This window comes from Myotis lucifugus, unplaced genomic scaffold, assembly GCF_000147115.1.
Source record: "Myotis lucifugus unplaced genomic scaffold, Myoluc2.0 scaffold_2, whole genome shotgun sequence".
Classification (NCBI taxonomy): domain Eukaryota; kingdom Metazoa; phylum Chordata; class Mammalia; order Chiroptera; family Vespertilionidae; genus Myotis; species Myotis lucifugus.
In genome coordinates this window covers 6,966,914-6,992,303 of record NW_005871050.1, presented here as the reverse complement: position 1 = coordinate 6,992,303, position 25,390 = coordinate 6,966,914, and the positions used below count along the sequence as shown (strand labels likewise).

At 38.3% G+C, this 25,390-nt stretch overlaps 1 pseudogene; it reads right to left on the bottom strand.

Annotated features, from left to right (window-relative positions):
- Positions 1–1,981: 1,981 nt before the first annotated feature.
- The window catches only part of LOC102425602, a 57,086-nt pseudogene continuing 33,677 nt past the window's right edge, over positions 1,982–25,390 (bottom strand).

Sequence of the window (25,390 nt, the reverse complement as noted above, 5' to 3'; positions counted from 1 at the left end):
AAGGTTCTGGAAGAACAGGCTCATTCAAGTTGCTGATGGCTTTTCGAACTAGGTCAAGAATTATAAACATATTCATAGTGCTGGAACCAAGGGTCCCAATTCTGGGTAATAATTCAAAAAAGGTAAAAAGAAGCCTTAGCTTAAATATCAAAAGCCTTAGATGTCCAACAAGAGGGGAATGATAGAACTATTTATTATATACTAGAGGTCCAGTACATGAAATTCATGCATGGATAGGGTCCCTAGTGGCTGCCATCTGCTGGCCAGGGCCTCCCTTCACACCCACCTTGGCCTGACACCACCCACTCACCTGCTCCACCATCCCTCTACGGTCCCGCTTTCATAGGGGGCCCACTGGGGCCAGCAGCGCCTCCACTGCTGCCTGCTGCTAGCGCTGCATTCCACGCCGCCCCCTCATGGTCAGCGCATGTCTAACTCCTGGTCGGTCTAACTCCTGGTCAGTTGAGCTCCCACCCCGTGGGGACAATTTGCATATTAGCCTTTTATTATATAGCCTTTTATTCAATGAAATAATTTGAACACTGTAGGAAAACAGAAAATTGTATAAGAGATAACATTAATTGGAGGTTACAATGCAAAATTATTTTTTTCCACTTTGATTGTATCCAAGAGTATTCATAAGGATAATGATCAGGAGAACCCAAAGATTTAGCTTTTTTATTTTTATTTTATTTTTTTAAAAATATATTTTATTGATTTTTTACAGAGAGGAAGGGAGAGAGATAGAGAGTTAGAAACATCGATCAGCTGCCTCCTGCACATCTCCCACTGGGGATGTGCCCGCAACCCAGGCACATGCCCTTGACCGGAATCGAACCTGGGACCCTTCAGTCCGCAAGCTGACGCTCTATCCACTGAGCCAAACCGGTTTCGGCAAGATTTAGCTTTTTAAAAAAAGCTAATACTGGGGAAATGTTTTTAAATTTTTACTACTTTCAAAATCTGTTTAATTATTATGTTGAAGAACACTATTATGTTGAAGAAATATTTTAATGTGAGAATCAGACCTCTGTTTTAAATAAACTACTTGTATTTCTCTCATGTTCTGCCACTTCTATCTATCTTCCCCTGCATGTCTCAATATCTGATCTTTTATCTTCTACTAGAGGCCCAGTGCATGAAATTCATGCACGGAAGGATGTCTCTCAACCCAGCCTGCATCCTCTCCAATCTGGGACCCCTCAGGGGATGTCTGACTGCCGGTTAAGGCCTGACCCGGCAGTCAGACATCCCTCTCACAATCTGGGACTGCTGGCTCCTAACCACTTGCGTGCCTGCCTGCCTGATTGCCCCCTAACTGCTTATGCCTGGCAGCCTGATTGCCCCTTAACCACTCCCCTGCCAGCCTTATTGATGCCTAACTGCTCCCCTGCCGGCCTGATCACCCACAACTGCCCTCTCCTGCTGCAACCCGCCTCCTCTGCCGGGACCAGCCTCCTCCACGCCTCGCAGAGCTGTGGGATCCCCAGGCCTCACCATGCGGAGTGGCCACTGGGCCCTGCCTCCACTGTTTGTGTGGCCATCTTGTGGTGGCCATCTTGCGATGACGTCACATGAGGGCGTCGCGCAAGGGCGTGATGCCACCTAGGCTTTTATTATAGAGGATGGATATGTCTTTGGTCCTCTGTCTTTTTCTTTATTTCTCTCTATTCTCTCTCTCTCTCTCTCTCTCTCTCTCTCTCTCTCTCTCTCTCTCTTTTTCTTCCCCCTCCCCTTGCAAAGAACTTTATTGACCTTTGTTTCAAACTTTATTCCCAGGCTTCTTCAGCTCCATTAGCTGCAAAGAGTAACTTGTGTATAAGTAAATACTGTAAAGAGCTGCAGTGTCCAAGGAGCTTAGGCTTAAAAATATTAGCAATCTTGATTTTATCAGATCCATTTTAAAAAATTGAAAAAGCAGTCATAATATAAAATAGCAGTTCCCAGTAACTTAAGTTTATCTTCTTCAGAATTTGACAATTCAGTTTGCTGCATTCTTGGAAGCCTCATCAAAATTCACCAAAATATCTGGAAATTCATCATCCTCATCCTATTCCATAGCAACTGATGCTTTTCCACCTACAGATTGTTTGGGCAGAGCTTCAGCCATTCTCCTTAAACTAGTCAGATTGTCTGCACCAAACTGGTATAAGATGCTGGGTAGCACTTCTGTCACCTGCTCTGTCTCAGCATGACCTGTAATGATGAAAGTGTTTGCTGCCAGATATGTCTTAACTTTAGGGTTGTTAAAGTGGATCACTGTTTCTTGATTTGTGAACATATTCGCCTCTTCAATACCAGAGATATTGTTTATCCCTATCTTCTTTAAGGAGAACTGAAGTTTTTATCATCTGCTCTAGCTGTTCTGTGAGCCACAGTCTTCTTTCTGTGAGCAGTTCCTTTCTCACCAACATACACTGGTGCCTACAGTTTGGCTAGTTTCTCTTGGTTCGTGATAGTTGCTTTTATCTTGTTGGAGAGGAAACAGAGGCCACATGGGGGACAGGGTTGGTGCTCAGCAGGCTCTTGAGCAGACCAGCTGAGAACAGTGCACACATGCTGAGACGCAAGACAGCAGCTAGCTCCAGCTATGTCTCTCTTTCTCTTCTCCTATCCCCCTACTTCACCTTTTCCCCCCTTTTATACTTCTTAGCTCTTTGTATGATTCTGTTCTTTGAGTGGTTAAAATAGGGACAGAAATGTATTTTATCTGTTGAAGAAAATATTGCTTTTGTTCATTTAAAAGTGAATAAGCTGAATTAATTACTTTTGAATTCTTTTTTAAAAGCATCTGAATTTAATTATATTTTAATTATATATTCATGGCCAAGGCCAAATCAAATGCTTCTGCAAAGCTGTAAACTATATCAAGTGGAAAGACTTCATATCATAATTCCAATGAATTTATCATCACAGAAAGAATGAACATAAATATGCCCCCTATCCGCTCCCCTACCAGCCTTATTGATGCCTAACTGCTCCCCTGCTGGCCTGATCACCCACAACTGCAGTTGCTATCCCAATTTTCAATTTTCCAAATATCTGATTTCTAGTCATGCAAAAACATGCTCTAACCTCTATGAAACATGTTAATACAATAATTACAATCTTGCTTGTATTTTGCATTCATGATATTGTGAATGTAATATCTGTATGAACAGTATGAACAGGTGTCCTTAATCATAATACCTGAGATGATACTGATTCACAATGAACAAATGCAGCAAATGGGCAATAGATTTTTAAAAATCTATTGGAAATACAGGGGTGGGCAAAATTAGGTATACAGTTGTTTGTATGGAAAAATATATAATACAAGAATAAATTCAAGAATAAACTCTGTGTTTTGTTTACTCAGGACTATAAACATACTTTTGCTCACCTCACCCTTTTATAGTAGTGACCTTGGACAACTTAATCTCTCTCGATTTCCTCATAAATAAAATGCATACAATTCTAGAACGTTTCTTGTAGCATACAGGTATACCTCATCTTATTGTGCTTCTCTTTATTGCACTTTGCAGATAATGTTTTTTTGTTTTTGTTTTGTTTTTACAAATTGAAGGTTTGTGGTAACCCTGAGTAGAGCAAGTCTCTGGGCATGATTTTTCCAACAGACTTAGATGTTGGTTAGCATTTGTTAGCAATACAATATTTTTAATTAAGGTATGCACATTTTTAAATATATATTTTTATTTTTTTATCTTTTTATTTCAGAGAGGAAAGAAGAGGAAGAGAGAGATAGAAACGTCAATGATGAGAGAGAATCATTGCTCAGATGCCTCCTGCATCCCCCCCCTCCCCCGCACACCGGGGATTGAGCCCACAACCTGGGCATGTACCCTGACCAGGAATCAAGCCATGACCTCCTGGTTCATCGATCGACACTCAACAACTCATCCATGCTGGCCGGGTAAGGTATGCACAATTTTTAGACATAATGCTATTGCACACTTAGTAGACTATAGTATAGTGTAAACATAACTTTTATATGCACTAAGAAACCAAAAAATTCATGTGACTCACTTTATTGTGGTGGTCTAGAACCAAACACACAATATCTCTGAGGTATGCCTGTGTATTGTAGGATTAAATATAACAAGGTTTTTAAGCACATGCAATGCCTGGCACATAGTTAGCACTTCATCAAAGGGGGAGGACATTGCAGATTTGGAGGCTCACTGTGCACATTGGCTTAGAGGAAGGAATTCAGAGGGCTTGTCAGGGAAAGAGAAGATATTGGCTATAGTTGTGCTGGAGAGTGAATTTAGTAAATCTTCTTTTTACTTACAGAAAATAGGATTGGTCACACTTCAACTATACCTCATCAAGTCTTCAGAGTAGCCACCAGATTTAAACATCCCTTTCGTTTTTGGAGTGAAGGGAGGGAGGGTGTGAGAGGCAGTTCCTTGTCAATCTTGTGTGCAACACAGAAAGAAAGAAGGTGTTATCAGCTCCACAGTAACTTGGACTTCTATTAGCAAGGTCAGAGTGCTGGATCAATGATCTGTCTCTGTCCTTTCAAACAGGGACATGGCTGAAATATTCTGGATATAGAATGAGAATGTGTTCTTCAATGGTGAGTCTATGAGCTGATGGCTATGTCAGGTCTATCTGCTGATGCTATATAAGAAGGTGGAACTTAAACATGAGATGCTGATTGGTATAATATAGTGGTTAAGGGCACAGATGTTAAGGGCACAGATCCTACAGCCACACTGCCTGCGTTCACTTACTAGGAGTGTGACCTTGAGCAAATGACCCTCTCTGTGACTCAGTTATTTGTTTGAAAAGTGGGGACAATGATAGTACCTCCTTCATGGGGTTTGTGGTGAGAATTAAATAAGATAACATTATGTAAAACACTTAGAATGTTGCCTACCAGATCATGAATGCTGCCTATTTTTATCCATGTACAAATATTCCATTATCAGCTTCTCTTTTGATCAGAATAATCTTCTTCATGGGCCCAGAGAGAACACATCCCCATATACAAAAGAGAAGTATCAGGCATTCTCTCTCTGATCCTAGCTTGGGTGGGGCATAACAAAAGCCATAAGACAATGGCATTGACACCAGAGAGACTTTGCAAATGACTATAGAAACCAGACAGAGGTTAATCCTGAAATCCTGGGTTGTGTAGGGGCACTCTTCCTCTCCAGGCTGCAGTGAGACTTGAAATTTTCTGTCATCATGCTTTAATGTCTTCAGAAAAGCCCCTCTAGAAATGAACAAATTACCCAGGAAGAATAACACATTAACCCATTAGCTGGATGAACACTTTAGCAGATTACTTTGATCAGATTACTTAGCTTCAGGAAGCTTGACCGTAAAGCCAGCAGATGAAGGAAAGTTAAATGGTGCTGAGCGGAAAGAGGGAAAGGGCATCTGAAGGGCTGCTGAGGGCTAAAGCCTGGCAAAACCAGCATCTGCATGGTTTATTTTCTCTATTTTTTTCATATTCCATACATCACATAGTGTAGGGCCAGGCACACAATCAGCAGATGTTTATGAAGTACCTGCTGAGTAAATAAGTACCTGTAGTGGACAGAAGTCTCCAAACGCTTCAGGGATATTCTATCTTGCACACAAAAAACTACCAACTAGGTCTGTACTATAACTTGAAGTCAGGTAGTGTGATACCTTCAGCTTCGTTCCTTTTTCTCATGATTGCTTTGGCTATTTTGGGGTCTTTTGTGGTTCCATACAAATCTGCTGATTTCTCGTTCTATTTCTTTAAAAAGTGACATTAGGATTTTGATGGGTATTGCATTAAATCTGTATATTGTTTTTGGGTAATATGGCCATTTTAACTATGTTGATTCTTCCAGTCCATGAACACAGGATATTTTTTCATTTTGTTGTACCTTTTTTTCAATCTCTTTTAATAATGCTTTGTAATTTTCAGTATATAGGTATTTCACATTCTTTGCTAAGTTTATTCCTAGGTATTTTATTCAAATTATACTACAAAGCTCCAATAATTAAAACAGCATGGTATTGGCAGAGAAACAGACAGGAAGATCAATGAAACAGAATAGATAATCCAGCCATAAAACCACATGTATATGGACAGATAATTTTTTACAAAGGAGCCAGAAATGCACATTGGAGTAAAGATAGTCTCTTCAATAAATGGTGCTAGGAAAACCGGAAAGCCACATGCAAACGAACAAAACTGGATTACAGTTTGTTCCTATGTACAAAAATTAATTCAAAATGGATCAAGGACCTAAACATAAGACTTGAAGCAAGAAGTTACATAGAAGAAAATATAAACACCAAACTTATGGACCTGGGTCATAGAGAAGAACATTTTATGGACTTGACCCCAAAGACAAGGGAAGTAAAGGCAAAAAATAAGTGAATGGGACTATATCAAATTGAAGAGCTTCTGCACAGCAAAAGGAACAGACAAAACAAAACAAACAAGCAGCCAACCAGATGGGAGGTGATATTTGCAAATAGTAGCTCTGACAAAGGTTTAATTTCCAAAATATATAAAGAATTCTTAAAACTCAACACCAAACAAACAATCCAGTCAAAAAGTGGGCAGAGGACCTGAAAATACACCTCTCCCAAGAAGACATACAAACAACCAATAGATATATGAAAAGATGTTCAGCCTCACTGGCAATTAGGGAAATAAATCAAAACTACAATGAGATACCAACTTATACCTGTTAGAGTGACCATTATCTACAAGACAAGCAATAACAAGTGTTGTAGAGGTTGTGGAAAAAAGGGAACCCTCATTCACTGCTTGTGGGAATGTAGACTGGTACAACCACTATGGAAAGCAGTCTGGCGATTCCTCACTCAAAATATTAAGAATTGAGCTACCAAATGACCCAGCAACCCCACTCCTGGGTATATACCTGGAAAACTTGAAATCATGTATTTGCAAAGATACATGCACCCCTATGTTCATTGCAGCATTATTCACGGTGGCTAAGACATGGAGACAAGGAAAGTGTCCCATGATAGAGGGCTGGATAAAGAAGATGTGGTACAAATCCACAATGGAATACTACTCAGCCATAAGAAAACATGAAATAGCACCATTTGCAACAACATGGATGGACCTTGAGAACATTATGCTACCTGAAATAAGTCAGACAGAAAAAGCTAAGAGCCATATGATTTCACTCATATGTGGGATATAAAACTGAAACATATGAACACAAACAGCAGAGTGGTGGTCGCCAGAGGGAAGGAAGTGGGAGGGAGAAGGGGGTTCTAATATGAGGAGAAGATTTGACTTTGGGTTTTAGGCACACAGTGCAATACAAAGATCTTGTAACATAGAAATGCGCACATGAAACCTATATGTTCATGTTGACCAATGTCACCCCAATCAATTTAATAAATAAAAATTTAAAAAAACTACTGACTAGAGAGGGTTAAATAGTGGATGTTGACCTGCTTCATAGGGTGAGGCAAGCACTTGAGGCTGGGAACAAAGCATGTACTAAGAAAGTACTCAAAAAACAAGTGGAGTATAATGATGGGCACTCCAGAATCAAACAGGGGTAGAAGATCCAAGCATAGAGGTGGTGCACATTCAAGAAAATGGCTAGGCAAGATTGATCCCAAGAACCAGGAGAAAGCTGAGTTTCCAAGAGAGAGGAAATTAAGAAAAGAAGTAATTTTTTTATTGAGTGCCTTCTTTGTGTCAGGCACTTTCACTGATCTTATCTAATGTATTCCTCCCAATAGGGCCAACAGTAATTGTCTCTATTTTTTATAAGTGGGACAGCTAATCATCAGAAAAGCTAGGCAAAAGTAGCATACTGAAATCACTTAGTGCACAGACTTGGACCTAATCTATTTGGGCTTAAGTCCTGGCTCTGCCACTTATTAGTTGAGTGGTCATAGGCAAGTAATTTAACCTCTCTGTTCTTCAGTTCCCTCAGAGAATCAATATAGTACCACCAAAGTTCCCCGGGAAAACATAAATTTCTATATTATTCCTTTCCAGGCATATGGCACTGAGTCATAAGAAATAACAGCAATGGAAAAAGGCCAGATGCACACTGGTGTATTTGAGCTAAGTACAAAAGGAGATGTAGAGTTATTTTTAAGATACACTTTATTTCTAAAGTGCTTTCTGAGCCTTAAATATACTGTACAGTCATATCACTAAAGGAAAACAGAAAGTTACCTAAGTTCTGAAAACACTTGATAAGAGTAAATGAATGTGCATGATTTCCCTGATCAGAGACCTTCATTCCAATTTGATGCAAGCCATAAATGAAATGACTTGGCTGATTATGTCAGTCCCCCATGAACATTTGTTTACATCTAAAAACTTCTACACATAATTGCTGTCTCTTCTCAGGGGAGGCCCAGCTGGGATAACAAGAAGTGTTGTAAGGTTCTATGGAGGTGTGATCACCGTTACGGCATGAATCTGGCACTGCATGTCCACACTCTGTCTGCCTTGGCAATTGGATCCATCAGTTTCTCTCCTTCACATAGCTTAAATTAGCTAACGAGACAGCAGAAGTCTTGGGAAAGAGAATACAGGGCTGTAAATAACATTCAGATCTGGTATGCCATGGAACAAAGACCCCAAGTCCACTTTGCTCCTGAGTCATAGTCTGTAATTACACCGTAGTTATGGTGTTCTTTCAAAAAGGCAATGATAGTACCATCTGATTATCTGAGAGAAGGGTGTGGATGGAGATAAGTCAGGATTAAGGACATACCCCTCACCCAATGATATTTTTCATTTTTTAGAAAGAGTGGAAGGGAGGGGGAGAGACAGAGAGAGAGAAACATTGATGTGAGAGAGACATCGATTGATTGCCTTCCACACATGCTATGACCAGGGGCCTGGGATCAAGCCTGATCAGAGCCTGGGATCAAGAGCAGCCGAGGTACATGCTCTTGACCAGGATAGAACCCATGACCCTTCCGTCCATGGGCTGATCCTCTAACCACTGAGAAAAACCAGCTAGGGAGATATTTCTTTTTAATAAAACAATTTATTGAGTTATGATTGACATAAAAAGCTGTACATATTTTATATGTGCAATTTGATGAGTTAAGTATACACTTGTGGAACCATTACCACCATCAAGGCCATAAACATATACACCACTTCTTTGTTTCTTATTTGTTGTTGTTGCTGTTTGGTGATAAGAAAACAATATAAGATCTACCCTCTTAGCAAATTTTAAGTATATGGTATTATTAGCGATAGGCACTATTCTGTATAGTATATTCAGAAATTATTTATTTTGCATCACTGAAACTTTGTAACCTGTAACTATGACCTACCCATTTCCCTTTCTCCCCAGCCCCTTGAAACCACCATTTTAGTCTTTGCTTCAATAAGTTTGAGTATTTTAGATTCCTCATATATGGAATGGGTTATTACATAGTATTTGTCCTTTGGTGTCTGACTTATTTAACTTAGCATAATGTCTTTCAGGTCCATTTATTTTGGCATAAATGGCAGGATTTGCCTTTTTAAAAGCTGAATTATATTCCATTGATTATTACATTTATTCTTTAAATGGACACTGCTAAAACTGCTTTTAGTTATCTTGTCAGAAACATTTTTTTCAGAAGCCTTGTAAAAAAGACTTTCCTAAACTCATTATAGAACCTATATGTGTCCTATTCACTGAAAGAATATTAGAACTTTTTTAGTGTCTTCTTAAATATACCTTTATTATAAGCCTTGTGAAATGTTTCAGGACATGTATGTTTTATTATAATTTTTATTTTCTTTTATTTTTACTTTATATTTATTGTTTACACTATTGTAGATGTCCCACTTTCCCTCTTTGCCCACATCCCCTGGACACTTGCCCCCCGCTTCCCTTTGACCACCACCACAGTGTTGTCTGTGTCTATGGCTTATGCATATACTAGAAGCCTGGGGGTCCCTCAGCCAGGCCTATACCCTCTGGCAGTCCAGGACCCCTCAGGGGATGTCTGCCTGCCTGCTTAGGCCCAATTGGGCAGGCAGACATCCCTCTTGCAGTCCAGGGCTCTCACAGTCCAGGACCCACTGCTCCTTACTGCCCACCTGCAGCAGAGGCTCTCACCACTGCTGCTGGGCTTGCCAGTCATGAACCAGGCTTCTGGCTGAGTGGCACTCCCCCTGTGGAAGGGCACTGACCACCAGGGGACAGCTCCTACATTGAGCATCTGCCCCCTGGTGGTCAGTGCGTATCATAGCGACCAGTCATTACACTGTTTGGTTAATTTGCATATTAGCTTTTTATGATATAAGATTTTCTTTGGCTAATCTCTTCACCTTCTTACATCCAGTTCCCCGCCCCACCCCCATCCCCTCTGACAGCTGTTAGTCTGTATGCTTCTGGACTTATTTTGTTTGTCAGTTTATTTTGTTCATTAGATTCCACATATAAGTGAGATTATATGGTATTTGTCTTTCACTGGCTTATTTCACAAGGCATAACCTTTTTTTTAATCCATTCATCCATAAATGTACATTTAAGTTGTTTCCATATCTTGCCTATTGTGAATAGTGCTTCAATGAATGTGATGATGCACATATCTCTTCAAGATCCTGATTTCATTTCCTTTGGATTTATATCCAGAAATGGGATTGCTAGAGCATAGTGTAGTTCTATTGTTTAACTTTTTGGAGAACATTCATACTTCTTTTTATTGTGACTGTACCAACTTACATTCCTACCAACAGTGCATAAGGGAACCCTTTTCTCCACATCCTCACCAACACGATATCTTTAGATGATTTAAAAAAAAATAATAGCACATACTAACAGTTTGAGGTTTTATTATTCATTACTTTGATAATTAGTGATATTGAGCACCTTTTCATATATCTGTTGGCTATTTATATGTCTTCTTTAGAGTGATATCTACTCAGGTCTTTTCATCAATTTTTAATCCGGTTATTTATTTATTTTTTGAAATTGTGTTGTATGAATGCCTTGTATATTTTGGATATTAACCCACTATTAGATATATGGTTTACAAACATTCTTTTATTCCGTAAATTGTCTTTCATTTATTGATTTTTTTAATTTACAGAACTTATTTATTTTGATGCAATCTCAAGTGTTTATTTTTTTATTTTGCTGTTACATAAAAAAAAAAATAATTGCCAAGACCAATGTCAAGAGCATTACCCCTATGTTTTCCTCTAGGAGTTTAATGGTCTCAGGTCTTCAGTTTAAGTCTTTAATCCATTTGGAGTTGATTTTAGTGTATCTATAATAATAAAAGCATAATATGCTACCTTTCAGACAACCTTCTGGACGAAGCCGGGGCTGAGAGGGCTGAGCCCCTTGCACGAATTTCATGCATGCGGCCTCTAGTAGTATAAGATTTAATTCCGTTGCATGTGGATATCTAGTTTTCCCAAAAACATTGCTGAACAATTTTGACTATGTATGTGGGGGCCTATTTCTTGGCTCTCTATTCTGTTCCATTGGTATCTGTATCTGTTTTTAATGCCAGTGCCATATTATTTTGATTGCCATAGTTTTGTAATATAATTTAAAATTATAATTCATAATTTAAAAGCCTCCAGCTTTGATTTTCTTGCTAGAAATTGCATTGGCTACTCAGGAACTTTTGTGGTTCCATATAAATTTTAAGATTTTTTTCTATTTCTGTGAAAAACTCCATTGGAATTTTTGATAGGATTACACTAAATCCATTGGATGCTTTGGGTAAGTATGGACATTTTAACAATATTCTTTTTAAAAATGTTTTTATTGATTTAAGAGAGAGGGAGAGAGAGAAACATCAATGATGAGAAATAATCATCCATTGGCTGTCTCCAGCACACAAGCCACTGGAACTGGAACCTGCAGACCAGGCATGTGCCCTAACTGAAAATTGAACCGTGACCTCCTGGTTCATGGATCGATACTCAACCACTGAGCCACACTGACTGGGCAACAATATTAATTCTTTCATTTTATGAACACAGGGTATCTTTCCATTTATTTGTATCTACTTTAACTTTTTCATCAATATTTTACCTCCTTGGTTAAATTTATTCCCAAATATTTCATTGTTTTGATGCTAATTCAACTGGGATTAATGTCATAATTTATATTTCAGATAGTTTGTTCTTAGTGTATAGACATGCAAATGATTTAGGTATGTTAACTATGTATCTTGCAATTTTACTGAATTTGTTTATGAATTCTAATAGTTTTATGGTATTTAGAGTTTTCTATATATAAAAGCATGTCATCTGCAAACAGCTTTTACTGCATCTCATAAGTTTTGGTGTGTTGCATTTTCATTTTCATTTGTCTCATGATTTTTATTTCTACTTTTACTCTTTCCGGTGTTGTTCAGAAGTGTACTGCTTAATTTCCACATATTAGGAATCTAATAATTTTAATTAGAAAAATGAAAATGAATTTTTTTTATTTGAGTAATTATAGAAGATAAACGCATAACTGCTTTTTACCTTCATTAACAAATTTTAACTTGAAAATAAACTTATTTAATATCTGTATATTTGGCATATAATGTTACATAATTCAAAGGGTAGTTGGAGGATTAAATGTGCTTACAAAATTTAGTTTTAAATGTTTTTTAATATATTTTTATTGATTTCAGAGAAGAAGGGAGCAGGAGAGAGATAGAAACATCAATGATGAGAGAGAATCATCGATCTTCTGCCTCCTGCACATCCCTTCCTGGGGAATGTTTCTCTATCTCTCCATTTTGACTGTCTCTTTGTGTTTTTATTTTTTTTATGTATGAGGTATACCTGCTATGTCTCCCAGTCTTGGTAGGGTACCTTATGTAGTAGAAGTTCTTTGGAGTCCAGTGGTGCAGTCTCCTTGATCACCTGAGCTGGGAGTTCCAGAAATGTCCCTTGAGTCAGTTATGTGGTCTATCCTGTTGTAATTGAGTTTTGATTGCTATTGGCCCGTTCATGCATCATCAATTCTCAAGCTGGCTGCCTGTGTGGGCGGACCTCAACCATAGTGTATGAGCTGCTGTGCAGGTGCCAACACATGAAGCAGAATTGGTCTGGTGCCTACTAAGATCTCCCTTTGGATGTGCCACTTGTGAAGCTAATTAGATCCTACTCTCATGTTGTCTGAATCTGGTCACTGTGTGTGTTGGTTTGGGGGCCTCTAGGTAGGGACTCTCATGCAGGCCAATATCAGACACTGCCTGTGACTGGCCCTGGGCAACCTGTTTGGAGCCATACACAGTTTGTGGCTGCCTTTGCTTGGCCTGCCTGTGAATAGAAAAGACCAAGCTGTGCACCAAGGCTGGCTTTTACCAGTCCCAAGTCCCAAGGACAGGTCAGCAAAAGTCCCAAGTCACCCCAAAATGTGCCTCCCCATGCTTCTGCCTGCTGGCTGCCTGTTTGTTTCGGGCACTGAAAGAATCTCTGATGATACTTAAATTGCATGAGGTAGATCTTCAGTGAATCACCAGGTAGGGGCCAGTGGTGTTCACCAGGTTGATACAGGTTTCAAACTCGGTATCAGTGCTGTGTCTGAGGTCACTCAGCAAATGTCCTATAATATACCAAGTCTAACAGCCACTTGCTGGGTGCTTACACACCTTTGTAGCGAGGTCTCGGGGATTTGTCAGGTGAGGCCAGCAGAGTTTATCAGGCCCAAACAGACCAAGATTTGCCCACGTGAAAGGAGGATTTGCTCCACTCAAATGTGCGAGGGAAAAATGTTCCCCATCCTAGACCTCCACAACTCAGTGGGTCTCAAATTCTGCCTGGAGCCAAATCTCAATAGAGCTGGACCTCTGGGAGTCAGGAGGATGGGCCTAGTAGATCTCCCATTACTGGGAGGTGCTGATGAGGCTCGGGTGAGGTGGTGGACTGGCCTCTGCCCCAGAGTCACACAACTCAGTCTGTCCCAGATTCTGTCCAGATCTTGGCAAGGCAGATACTCCAAGAGTCACGAGGTGGGGGCTGGCAGGGTGCTCAGAGAGTGAGGCTAATGAGTCTCCCATGAGGGGAAGGCACAAGTTATGTTCAGGGAAAAATGGGGGGAATGACCCCTGCTCTAAAGCCACAGAACTCAGACACTGGCACCCTCTAAGTCTGCCCAGACCTCTACACCCTGGCCCAGGCAGCTGACTCCTCAACAGGGTGAAAGCTTGACAGGGAGTCCAGAGGGTCAGGCTATTGCATTCCCTCTGGCTGATGCCATAGGGGAGTGCTCCACACAAGAAATATGGCATATGAGGTGTAGGAGTGGAATTCAGCTTAGGGATTCTGGCAGCTGTCCTTTCAACTCTCTCCCCAGAGCCACAAACCCCAGTCTCCTTATAGAACTCTAGTCTTCTCCACATCCACCTGAGCTCAGAGTGAGTGTTTGTTACAAGATTTCAGGCCAGAAGGAATAGGAAAACTGAGACGGGAAAGTTAAAACAAGGCCAGTGTGGGCAATTTGCAGCCAGCTTGTAACAAGCCATTATCTTTCCCAGCCAAGGACACTTGAGAGCGACTTTGAGAATTAATCTGTACCAAAATAATCATCAAAAGAACTTTGAAATCTATAGACAGGAGGGTATAGATTTCAGAAGACGAGGCCCAGGATATGGAGTTGTAGTAGAGAAGGCACCTGCTTTTCAGAAAGACTATTATTTCCTAACCATGAGAAGCAGACTATAATATTCATATTTAAACAAAGCAATTTTTTTTATTACTAAACAAGGTTTTTATGAATAAAAAAAAAAAAAAACCTCAGACCCCACCCAACTCACTCTTCAGATTCCCTGAGAGCTCATCTGTGCTTCATAAGCCAGATGTATAGGTTTACTTGCTTTGCTTTTTCAATAAAGGTTCGTGCTTTAATTGATTTAATATATTGGCTTTTCACAATGCAGTCAAGGTCTCTCATATAAATTCATTTGTACGAGAGACCTTGACTGCATTGTGAAAAGTCAATATACTAAAGCGGTGTTTGGAAATATAAAGAGGTGTTTGGTAACACCTCTCTGGTGTCCAAGAGAAGTGCCTCTAACAGTTGTGATCAAAATGTTGTGCATTGGCCTTTTAAGAGGATGCCTGTGTCTTTAGTGGACTCCCATCTCTTCCTGGTGGACATCATCCCCACTGATTTCAGAGCCTGATGTTATGTGGGTGCCTTTTCTTGGCTCTGGTACTCTGAGCTGGGGAGGCTGGCTTAGAGTTGAGATCCCATGCTTCTCAGGGGGAACCTTTGTAGCTGAGATATCTCTCCAGCATCTCAGCCACCACCCATGGGAGAAGGGCAGCACTTTTTACATCTCTGACCATCTTACCAGTCTCCATGTGGCTTCTTCTGTAAATCCTTAGTAATAAGACTTCTCTTCAGCTAGTCTGCAGTGGGCTATTCATGTTGATTGCTCTATATTTTAGTTGTGATTCCAGTTTGATACTGGGAATATGTGAGTGCAACATCCACCTACACCACCACCATCTTGAATTGTAAAAAGAAATTTTTGTAGTACAATATTACTCTCATTGGCTAGCTATATAATATAGACACATGACACATATTCATTTCCATTTTTTTCCACACACATTTTTACTTTCTAATTGTAATATGACCCCAAAAAATTTAAATCATGGCTTGAGAGTCTGTATCATTGCGTCCAGCACTATTGATTTTTAACATATTCTTTGATAAATTATCCACCATCTTATTCCTTCTGCTATACATATATTCTCTCTAAAAAGAATATGGACAATTCACAAGTATGCTTTAAATGTTCAAGGAAGGAAATGAACTAATACTCTTTATACTATCCCTTATATTTTTTTAAAAAAAACTTTATTGTTGAAAGTATTACATATGTCCCCTTTTTCCCCCATTGCCATCTCCCATTCTCCTACCCCCCCCCCCAGGCCTTCATCACCCTATTGTCTCTGTCTATGGGTTAACAAATAATGATAAAAACAGATTATCATACTGGGTCTGTTATTTTTTTCTTAATGTTCAACCTTGTAAAATAAAATCCTCTGATTAAAGGGCATCTTGAATTTTGTCAGTAACATTTTCAGAAGGTGGCATGGTTGGGGAATGAAGTGGTCAGATTAATGGGGGGAAAGAAATGATTCTTTTTTCTTTATGCTATAAAACCCTCCCCTACTCATGTTGTGCCAGCAGAGTAAACTCCTCTTCACTCCTGGATGAGGGTGACATATGCACTAACTCATCTAAGTTCTTAGTTATGGATGTTTAGAAATCCAACTCTTTACCAACTGACATCATCAACCCTGGTGGCATTTCACTTATAAAGTGGCTCATACAGTTCCTAAATTTAGGTTATCTTGGGTGGCTCTGGCTGAGCAGAATAACCTTGAGGAGAGGTAAAAGGGGAGAGAGCACTGAATATTTTTCTCAAACCATTCTATCTTCTCATGTTCCACATGAAAATGTAATTCTGTTTTTGTAAAGTTCTTTGAGTAAATGATTGAGGTATCCTTAAGTCTTAACTGGGACAAGGTCAACCTGTTACTGTGCTGAGGTGTGACACCAAAGACCTTTATGACAGGGCAAGGTGGTATCAAAGACTACTTTGTTTCATACCTATTCTGGCACAGGACTTATATGGCTCACTTCCCTTCTCCAGGCTGCGTTTTCTTCATCAGTAATGGTGTGACCTGCTCTTTGGATTATTCTTTTTTAAATTACCTTGCCAAATGTGATCATCCTCCCTTTGGTGCCCTCACTGTACATTGGACCCAACCCAATCCCCTCACTGTCTCCTCTGTCTGCTAACACGCTGCTACATCTCTGCTTCCCCCACTATGTGGTGAGTGCTTTCAGAACAGAAACTATATTTTACTTATATTTGCATTATGGTTATTTGAATTTGGTGAGCATTCAAAAATGTTTGATGAATAAATGAATGAAGAAAAGAACAAATGAGCTCCCCACTCCAGGTCAAATACCTCCTCACTCCAATTAAAACCCAATTTTGTTTAGGTTTAAGATTAGATAACAGAATGATTCAGAAGAACATAGGAAATTATAGACAAGTGTATTAACTATCTCATTTCGTATGCAGCCTCTCCCAGTTCCCCACCCCCATGTTTGTTTCCTTCATCCCCTTGCCTAAGATCTGCTGTCCTCTTTTTTAAGGCAAAGAAAGAAAAATTTACATTTGCACTTCTCCACTAGCCTGTATCAAAGTTTATTCTAAAAGCAACAAAAACATTCTAGCTCCTTAGAGAAAATAAATATATGGGACAGTATATGTCACGGTTGGTACATGCAACCTTTTTATAATAACCTTCACCCTTTCTCCCAGATGCACACACATACAAAAAGAACACGCACAGTAATGTGCCACAACCAGCAAATCAAAGACACACAGTGAAAGAATCCCTTCACTTCCAAAACCATTGATGTCTGCAATTTACGTATATGAAATATTTCTGAGCAACTTCAACCGCTTTATCCCTATGTGGGAAGACCTAGGCATCCAGCTTTGGAGTGCAGGCCTCCTGGGCAGTGTAGGCTTCCCCAGATTTCACCTGCAACTGTAACTGCTGCCAGTTGCTTGAAGATTCTAGTTGCCCTGGTGACAATTAAGTGGGAGTGTAACTGTAATTACATTTAGACCTTTACATTTTATATAGGTCAGAGAAAAAAACAACTTTAAAAAATGTAGTATACTTAAGTAGTACATTTATCAACGTTTTTTCTTATATGCTTCTGGCATTTAAAAGGTCCAAACACTCAGGTACAAATATAAGACCTCATAATGCAGGTGATTTTCAGAGGGGGTGGGGATGGAAAGTTGGAAAGACTGTTGGTTTGTCTTAATATGGTTTCTATGAAATGATTCCTTTAATGGACCTAGAACAGCAGAACAAGGAGGACAGTATGAGGAAAGGCAGTGGAATTTAAATCGATGGTTCATAACAATGTGTAATGAATGACTAAGGCTTAAATCAAAGCCCAAAGGAAAAGAGCAGTCCAGCCTTGCCTGTAAAAGTCAAAAGTCAAAACATACATTAAAGTTGGCCCTCCCTGGTCAATACCAAAGAAGGGCTCATTGTCTTTTAAGGAAACATGCCACTGTAGCAAATGCTAATCACAAATGGATATTCTTTTTAAAGTTCATTTTATTATAGTTTATATTCACTATTATTTTGTATTAGTTTCAATTGTACAACATAGTGGTTATGTTATCCGAGGATTACACGGGGGGGGGGGGGGTTGTTCCTACATTGTCAATCGGAGTGGGCTTATTGGGCCACCGCTGAAATAAGTGTTTCCAGGGGCCCCCACAGGAAAATGAGATGTGATTGAAGACTTTACTTACATGGAGTTACATTCCTTGGGTTGTAAAGTTCCATGTTCCTTAATCCAGTCTTGGAAAAGGGGCAGCTGTGGATTCAGCAAAGCCAAAAGAAGGGCCAGTGTCCACAGTGTCCATTCCATGGCAGAGCTGGGTACAGCATTAAGCTACTCATAGTCCATTAGTTCATAGTGTGGGTCCCACATGGCTCATGGCATATAGGGGAGCGTGCCCCCGCCCCAGGAGCACAGACAAGTGGCAAGAGAGAGAGAGCCAAGAGAGAGCGCTCCTTTGTCCATGAGTTTAAATATTCAGGTTTCATGCCCTTGCAGTAGCCATACCTATTCTGGCCACTGACTTGTTTCCAGGTGTGAATGACAAGTAAGCAACTTCCCATATCACTCAGACCTTACTGGGTATGCATCTACACTGCCTTTGTCCAGTCCTTTCCCACATCTATCACCGGGGAACAGAGTTGGAGATTGTTAACTGAAGGTTCCTGGCAAAGCTGTATAAATGGCATGCTTCAATTATCCAGTTTCCCCTTTACTCCTTTCCTGTTAAATAATAACCAGATTATTACAACTGTATCAGTTAGACAATAATATACTTTACATAGTGGCCCCCCCTAATATTTCAAGTACCTACCCAGCTTAAAGGAGTACTTCTGTGCTCCTATACTGCATAATGCTCAAAGAACTGTACCCCCTGACTGTGCAAATGCATAATGTTGTGGGGGAAAAATTTCCCTTGGGTTTGTAGCTTCCAAGATCCCTAACCAAGGTCAATTTCTAGATCAGGGGTCCTCAAACTATGGCCCGCGGGCCACATGCAAATACAAATATTGTATTTGTTCCCGTTTTGTTTTTTCACTTCAAAATAAGGTATGCGCAGTATGCATAGGAATTTGTTCATAGTTTTTTTTTAAACTATAGTCCGGCCCTCCAACGGTCTGAGGGACAGTGAACTGGCCCCCTGTTTAAAAAGTTTGAGGACCCCTGTTCTAGATGCATATTCTTTCCAGAGAAAGCATTATAAGGAGAGGCATAAAGGTTCCTTCACAGAAGTATGGAAATTTGGTGACCTTCTGGAAAGACACTGAACGTTCTTCTTCTTCTTTTTGTCCCATTCCTGCTGTGCCATGTGCTGTGTGTGTGCAACTCGGCTGCATGCCCTGCCACCAAGAGTTGGCTGAATTTCAGTGGTAAAGAAGAAAGACACCACAGAACTGTGACTACTCCTTAATACTCCTGAATACTATTATATATTTCTCAGCATGCTACTGTTACTGGACCCTTGATTAAAGTCCCTTTTAACACCATGGACACCCAGAATTAAAAGAATGTTGAATGCTGCCAATTGTCTTTGTTTCTTAGTCCTGAACTGAGTTACTATTCCTATGAGCACAGTACAATCTACATGCAACCTTGTTCTTTACATTTGGTATATTTGGAGTAAGTTATCTAACTTCTGAGATTCCTCCATCCCATCAACAGAGGCACTTTACTTCATTAAGATGTTTCCTACATTAGCAAGACATTCAATTTATTCTTCCTTTTGATCCTAAAGGAATGCTTGCTAAGGGCTAAGTGTTACTTAAGTAGGCGGGGCCTGGGGTTTTCAAAATAAGTGACTCCTGCTGAGTGGTTAAAGGCTTTGTTTTACCAAAGGTGTGGTCAGTAAAAGTGAAATTATACTTAAATCCTCAGAGAACAGGCTGGTCCTCTACCCTGTAATGACCACTGCCTGCCTAAAAAACAATGAGACTACTTTGTTTCAATAAAACTCAGTATTTAAAACATCCAAGTGACTTTTTATTTCCAAAATTAGCCTCTTCAATACCATTGCTTCACATTTTGGAACTCCTCCTAGGGAAATGCCATTAGAGCCAGTATCTCAGTCAGATCCACACCTAGTCCCTGAACAAAAACAGCATTACCCAGTTTGATTCCCTCCGCGCCCCCCCCCCCCACTGCTCATCAGACTTGGATTTTTTGAGACTGTATGCCCTTACCAAAAAGTAAATTCACTCTCAAAATACCAAATTTTTAACTATTGAGGGTCATGAGAATAGGTTCTCAAGGCAGTTTTCAAATAAGTGGGCCAACATGTTAGGAGCTTGTGAATCCCACTGAATAACTGTATGGCCCCAAAAGAGATAGCACTTATTTTTATATTTAAAACATGGAATGCTATTTAAATATTGGATAAGGTGTGCCCAGCTATAGTGGCTCAGTTGGTTGGAGCATCATCCCATACACCAAAAAGTTGCGGGTTCAATTTCTAGTCGGGTGTGTGAGGAGGCAACTGATCAATGTTTCTCTCTCACATGGATGTTTCTTTCTCCCTTCCTCTCTAGAATTCAATAAAAACATATCCTTGGGTGAGGGTTAAATAAAAAAATAAATGTAGGCTTTCTCGTTTTTAAATATAAAAACGGGGATGAAAACACTGAATTCAGAGGGCTATTGTGATAAAAATAAATGAGATATATGGATATATTTTATAATCCTCAAAGTGGACCTTCAAGAGTAAGATGCATGTGTATGTAGATAAGTAAATATAAGTATATGCACATATCTACACAGTACATAAAATAAATGCTATTATATTCCTGTCTTTTATCTATACAGGAAACATGAGGAAGAGTTAAAGAGGATGAAAATGAAAGGAATCAACAGTTGAATTCAGATGGATTAAAAGAGTAGAAAGTGAATACAGTTTTAAGAGTACAATAGGATGACTTGAATTTTCCTAATGATTCACTTTTCTTATCTTAATGCCAAATGTGCAGTTAAAAAAGGTTAAATCCTCAAAAAGAGGACTACATTTAAATACAATGAAAGAGGAATTCTCAGTAACTGCTAATGGTGCCTAATTATTCCCAAATTGACTTTAGATTTTTGCCCTTCTTATACTGGTATTTCAACCCCAAATACATTTAACTAAAAGAAACTAAATGAATGGATAGAGAAGCTTAATTTTAATTCACTTGAACAAAATTTTATTGGACTAAATTCCTTTTTCACAAATATAATACTTGATGACACTCAAAACCCTTAAAATAGTCAAATAGAGAATTTATTACATTATTTGTCTTTGTCACTTTTCCTTTCAAATTATACACTCAAAGGATCATGAGGATATTTCTCTAGTTAAACTTAACTTTCAGTTATTAGTAGTAGATTAAAAACTCAATTAATTAGCACTCAACCAATTAGAACTATCAAGTTACTGGAATGTCGCCATTATTAACTTTTACTAGTAGTTAACAAAAACCAAATCTTCTGGAGGAAGAGTGTCTTAATTTGACATTGGGCCCAGTTTCCTGCAATTTTTCTATGAAAGCTATATAAGGAAGCAGAGGAAGCAATACATGTTTAGGAAATACTTCCTATGTACCCATCCATCTCTGTGATCCGGCCCTGGCTAATATTTTAAATTTATTCCTTCACACCTCTTCTGTTCCAGACATTCTGAGCATCTGCAATTTTATTTAATCCTGACAATAACCCTGTAAAAATGTCATATATTTTAATTGTACTGATGAAGAAACTGAGGATTGGTGGTGCTATGTAACATGTCCAAGAACATGAAGTCAAGTCACTTGTCCATGATCACATAGTAGTAATAGGACTGGTATTTGAATACAGGTCATTTTAACACCAAAGCACATATTTGAATGATGACCCTTAAACAGAGAAAAATCTTCAACCAGCATAGAAGTATTCTATTGCATTCATTAGTGTCTGTGTCATGAGTGAATCATGAAATGTAATTCATATACATAAGAAATATTTTCAGCAAGAAATGCAATTAAAATAGTTTTTTCATTTAAATTTCAGTTAACTATAGTTTTTTCTAATTCTAAAATTCCAAGTTAAAAAAAAACTTCCATCAATTAATAAAATAAAGTTATCAATATGGAGTAGGCACTAAGATCACAATACAATATCAGAAATTAAAAACAAAATTCTCTCAAACATTGATACACTCAAGAAAATATTTAAATGTCTTTATAAAATGAGTCAAGAAATGGCATCAGCAAAAAATGGCAGAGTGTGGAACTCTGAAATTATACCTTCTAAATGGTAACAAAAGAGTGCTAGAATGGCTATCAGACAAGTTGACTTTAACACAAAAAAAATGTTACTAAAGAAACAAGGGGACATTTCATAAGATGTATGGGACAATCCCTCAAGAATATATAACAATTATATACATATCTGCATCTAACAAGAGATCCCTAAGATACATAAAGCAATACTGACAAAATTAGAGGGGGAATAGTTCAATAACAGTTGAAGACTTTAATTTCCCACTTGCAATCATATTTATAACAACTGGGATAAGTAAATAGAACAATAATGGATAGATCAACAAGGAAATTGAAGACTTGAACAACACTGCAAACAACTAGAACTAACAAACATTTATAAAACATGCCACCCAACTAAAGCCGAATACACATTCTTCTCAAGAACACAAGGAATATTCTCCCAGATAGATCATATGCTAGACAATAAAATAAATTTCAATAAATTCAAGAGGATTAAAATCATACAAGCACATTTTCCAACAACAATGGAATGAAAATATAAATCAATAATAGAAAGAAATTTGGGATAACCACAAATACGTAAAAATTAAACCACACAGTGAATAAACAATGGGTCAAACAAGAAATCACAAAAGAAAGTACTATTCAATGAATATAAATGAAAGCACAAAAAAACCATATGAAATGTAGCAAAAGCTGAGCTTAGAGGGAATTATAAACACTTTAATTTTACAAAACAAATCTAAAATAAATAAGAATTTTAGAGTTAAGGAGCTAGAAAAAGAAGAACAAATTAAGAAGCTAGAAAAAGAAGAGAAAACTAAACCCAAAATGTGCAAAAAGAATGAAATATTAAAAATTAGAGCAGAAATTAATGAAATAAAGAATATAAAAAGAATTTAAAAAATAAACAAATCCAAAAGCTGTTTTTTGCAATTACAGAGAAAACTGAAAAACCTTTAGCTAGACTTATAAAAAGAGAGAAGACTAAATTACTAAACTCAGGAATGAACAAGGAATATTACTACCAAACTTTCAGAAATAAAAGGGTTATACAAGGACATTATGAACAATGTAGGCCAACAAATTGAGTAACATAACATAGATGAAATGGACAAATTCCTAAAAGACACCAACTACAGAAATGTACTCAAGAAGAAACAGAGAATCTGAATAAACCTTTATCAAGTAAATAGATTGAAGTAGTTATTTTTAAAATCCCACAAAGAAAAGCCCAGTCCCAAACAGCCTCACTGGTGAAATCTCCCAAATGTTTAAGCAAGAATAAACTCAATACCTCACAAACTTTTCCAAAATGTCATAGAAAAGGATAAACATCTCAACTCATTCTGTGAAGCTAGTATTACACAAAGCCAGACAAAGACATTATAAGGAAAACAAACTATAGACCAATATCTCAAAAGTTTGTTTTCCATTTGAGAAAGCAAGAGAGGAAGAAAAGTGAGAAAGAAGGGCTTCCTCATACAAAGCAGAAGTACCATACTGGATCCCTCACCACCCAACCAACTCTCATGTAACTTCTATAATACAAAATCACAATTTTATTCAAGTTAACTTCTGTGGACTGAACATGCAATATGAGCTAGGACTGGAGTTACCAGGGTGAATACAGAACAGTCCCTGGCCTGTGGGTACTCATGGTTCAGGGTGAGTGACAGGCACATTAATGGATAATTACCCAACAATGTAATTGGGGCTCTAATTTAGATGTGTGAACAAAGTGCTGTAGGTTGGAACCAGAAAGTACAGGGATATAACTGCATCACAAAGAGTTTGTACTTTGTCCAATAGAGAGTCCTTGATGTTTTGTGAGCAGGGAAGTGACATGATCAAATAAATGTTAAAACAAATCTGGAAACTTTGTGGCGTAAGGACAAAGATATGAAAGAAATTGTAAGAAACAAGATGATTAGGAGACTACTTAATTAATCCTGGCATATTGCAACAAGGATTTTAATTAAAATAATAATGGCAGTGACTAAAATAAAAAACCATATGGAGGTGCGGATTTTTTTAATGGAAGTATTGGAATCAACAGGGCTTGGTGGCTCAGTGGTTAAGAAGGACAAAGCAAAGGATGGTTTTGTGTCTGTATAACTGACAGTGTGGTGGAGCCATTGATAGAAATGGAAAGTTTATGACAGGAGCACATTTTGAAGCAGAGAGGCTGTGTTGTGTTTTCAACATGTGTGTATTGAGCAGCTAAATGGAAATGTCTAGCTGGACACTTCCATGGCTGGACAGTTAGGCTTGGGCATAGAAATGAAATGTTTGTGATTTAAACATGTGAAATAACAGTATCTTAATATACACTGTAATTACATACACCAAACGCTAGAGAAGAAGGGAGGGGGAGTTTTATTTTCCAGTAATATTTTATTTCTTTAAAAAAAAAGAGTTCTGAAGCAAGTATGGCAAAATGTTAGTTCTTATTAAATCTAGATGGTAGGTAAATAGGTGATTATACAATTTTCTGTACGTTTGGTGTCTTTTAATGTATGTAGAAGTGCAATTGAATTGTGTATGTTGATTTTATATCTTGCAAATTTATTGAATTCATTGAATAGTTCTAATAATTTTTGTCTGACTTTTTAGGATTTTCTATATATAAAATTATATCATGTGCAAATAAAAAAAATTACTGCTTTCTAACTTGCATGCTTTTTATTTTATTAGGATCCCAGATTGCTGTGGCTAGGACTTGCAGTACTATGTTGAATAAAAATGGTGAGGGGGCAACTTTGTCTTATCTTTTAGCTTACAGCAAAAGTTTTCCACTTTCCAACATTGAGTATGAAGTTAGTTGTGGGCTTGTTGTATATGGCCTTTATTCTGTTGAGATTTTATCCCTTCTATACCCAATTTGTTGAGAGTTTTTATCATGAAAGGTTGTATTTTGTTAAATGTTTTTTGCATCTATTGAGATAATCATATGATCTTGTCTTTCATTCTATTAATGTGGTGTAACACATTTATTAATTTGCATATGTTGAAACATCCTCATCTCCCAGGGATGAATTCCACTTGATCATGATGTATGATCCTCTTAATGTGCTATTT